This window comes from Arachis ipaensis, chromosome B05 (assembly GCF_000816755.2).
Source record: "Arachis ipaensis cultivar K30076 chromosome B05, Araip1.1, whole genome shotgun sequence".
Taxonomy (NCBI): domain Eukaryota; kingdom Viridiplantae; phylum Streptophyta; class Magnoliopsida; order Fabales; family Fabaceae; genus Arachis; species Arachis ipaensis.
In genome coordinates this window covers 139756765-139760234 of record NC_029789.2, presented here as the reverse complement: position 1 = coordinate 139760234, position 3470 = coordinate 139756765, and positions in this window count along the sequence as shown.

Below are 3470 nucleotides of genomic sequence, written 5' to 3'. Positions count from 1 at the left end.
GAAATGTGAAATGTTTAGTTTAAATCTTAAATTTGTTTATACGTTTGAAACATCTTTTTTTATTCGAAATATTTTATTTCGTTATATTTCAAGTCTTTGGTTAAAATTAAATTTTTTTCTAAAAGTACTATTTTTTATCGTTATTTTTTCTTTTCATTCTGTCACTTTTACTTTCAAATCACTACAACAACCACTATGACTCTACAATTATGATTTTTGCTGCTATCTAGAAGAAAATTAATATAGAAGGGTATGTTTTGGAAAAAAAATAATTTGGCTAAAAGACTAAAATAGGACGAAATAAAATGTTTGAGATAAAAATAAGACATTTTACTCAAGAATTTATTAAATAAAAATTCACCCGCCTAAAAAAATTACTCTTTTACCCTTTTCTCTTTCTCTTCTTTTCTCTCACCATCATAATTTCATCATACCGCCGACCATCACTGCCGTTGGCGACATCCAACTGACCACCAATAGTGGCTATTTAAGCCAGCTCCACCACCACTTTCGACTATCCTATATCCTAAATTCTAAACTTCAAATTTACCTACTTTATCATGGTAATTTTATAGTTTGGGGATGCATACACGTGACATGGATATAAAGTTATAGGAGAACTACTCATGTTTTAAGATCACTTTTTAATTTTGTATTGGTGTAACAATGGTATTTCCACCGATATCAGAAGTTGGTGTGTTTCATCAGGATGTGGATAATGACAACGAACAAATCAGAGGACCAGATTTAGCTAAACACAAATCAGATTATCAGTTTTCGAAGAAAATCGAACCCTCATATTTGCGATTGACCAAAATGTGTGTGCAAGAATCGGAAAACTAGATTTAAATCGATGGAGATTGGACGAATACACTCAAACCCTCAAATTAGTTCCCATTTCAAATCGGACGACGAAGGTTGAATGTTTTGAAATTGGACAGTGAGGATCAGTTCCGCAAATTTGAGCCTCAGATTTGTTTATCCGCAGACACACATCGTGCATGCATGTGGCGCGCGTCTGGTGCGAGGTTCCAGCTCCTTTCTTCTCTCCTCACTGGTCCCTTTTACTACTATTACTACCTTTATTATGACATTCTCAACTTTTAACAATATCAGTCTAAAATCAGAAACCATTGAAGTGCAACTTAACAACAATTCTAAGAGACAAAAAATTAAAAAAATTAATTATCCTAAACTTTAAATTGTTAATTATATATCTTAGTTAACCTAATTATGTAAGTAATTATTTTGTAATTTTTTCAGTGTTAATATGAAAATGTTAATATTGTAGATTATTAATGTTGTTTATAATGATTAAATGGTAGTATTATAATATACTGTGTGTAGATAAGTATTAGTTATATATGTAGTTAGTTTATGTTAATAATTAGTATGATAATAAAAATTAGAGATATATTAATTATGTCTTAATGAAAATTAAATTTATTTTATAGGTTTATTAATTGTATTTGTTAGAATAAGATGGAAATTAAAATTTAATTTGTTGGTGAATTTTAATGATGATATTTGATATTGGGATCTTTGGTAGTTTTTGTTTAGTGTCAGTGTCATGATAATTTAAATTGGTAATTTTAATAATTAAATTAATGAAGTTTAATTTAGGATTTGTGGATAATACTAGTAACACAAATCGTGTTCGCGTTCTGTAGTAGATATAGTGTCTTGAATTTTTTCAAAAAGTTTGACTCTATATGTCTGATGTAAAATATGTGAAAAGATCTCAGAAGCAACCAAACTCTATTATTGTATCGAATAGAATCGTGTCGACCAGAGATGAGGCCCACACGACCCCGTATCACTACATGTTATTGTAAATTATTGAGAAAAAAGTGTCACACATCAGAAGTCTCTCCCTCCATAATGACAAATGCAACAGGCATAATATTATTGTTACGATCCTGTGAAACTGCAATTAACAAACAACCCTTATATTTTTTATACAAGTGAGTCTCGTGTACCTATATAATTGGTTTGCAATGTCTGAATGCTCTAATGCAACGATAATAACTCTAGCTAGAAGATTCTATGTAACTGATGCGTGAGCATCTTTCCTATCTTTTCCTAGTGAATTTGCATATAAATTGTTGAGTTTAATTAAGAATTAATTATATTTTAGCCACTATGGATGCTATTTTGAGTTTTGTGCAATTTTATTCATTTTAGATAGCATTCGGATGGATTTGATAAAGTTTCTGCAGAGAAAGAGAAGAAACCAAGGAGATAACCAGCGAATACCGACGCGGACGCATGACTCACGCGACCGCGCGGAATGGAGGAAATCGCAATGACGCGATCGCGTGCCTGACGTGAACGCGTGGACTGGAATCTGCACAAATGACGCGAACGCGTGACTGATGCATCCACATGACTCGCGAAAAAGGACCATCGATGCGTGCGCGTGACCGACGCGTACGCGTGACATACGCCACGTGCAGAAAACGCAGAAAAACGCTGGGGACGATTTCTGGGCTGTTTTGACCCAGTTCTTAGCCCAGAAATCACAGATTAGAAGCTGCAGAAGGGACAAATCAAGTGGTCCCCACCCATTAGCTGAAGACTTGTTAATTAATTCGAATTTAAATTCAAATCTTATTTTAGGAAAAGATATTATTTTAATTTTAATTTTAGAAATTTGATTTTTACATTATTAGGATTAGTTATAAAAGGGATCCCAATAGGGTGGTTCCAGAACAACATTCCACAACATTATTCCATACAAATTTACATTCCATATTCCATGAGCAACTAATCCTCCATTGTTAAGGTTAGGAGCTCTGTCTATTGTATGGATTGATAATATTATTTTTTTATTTTAATTCATGTTTTGATTTATATTTCAATAATTATTTTCGTTCTTTATTTTATGAATTTGGGTGGAACGGAAGTATGACCCATGTTCTATTTGAGTTCTTGTATAACTTGGAAAAACTCTTTACTTGAACAATAGCTTGAAAACATATTATCCTGAATTTCTAATTGTTTGTATTTAATGGGATACGTGACATATAATCCCTTTATTTTTGGATAATTAGGATTCTTGTGGCATATAAACTAGAATTTGATCATCACCCTCTAATTAGAATTAATTGACCAAGAAATTGGCAGTTGATGAATTTTAGAGGAGACTAGGAAGGTCTAAGAAATTAGGGTCTAGTCACAAATAGTTTGCCATGAATTAAATCTTACATGATTAAAATTAGTTAATAAGAAAAGTCAATCCAGAAAATAGATAACTCTGAAGCCTTAACTGCTTTCTCAATATTTTATTCCTCACCTATTCACCTGCCTGTCTTCAAACTCTTCTTTATTGTTTAATGCTTTTAAACTCTCAATTACTCTTTTCTGTTTGTCTAACTAAGCCTATCAAATACTATTGTTGCTTAATCCATCAATCCTCGTGGGATCAACCCTTACTCACGTAAGGTATTACTTGGTACGATCCGGTGCAC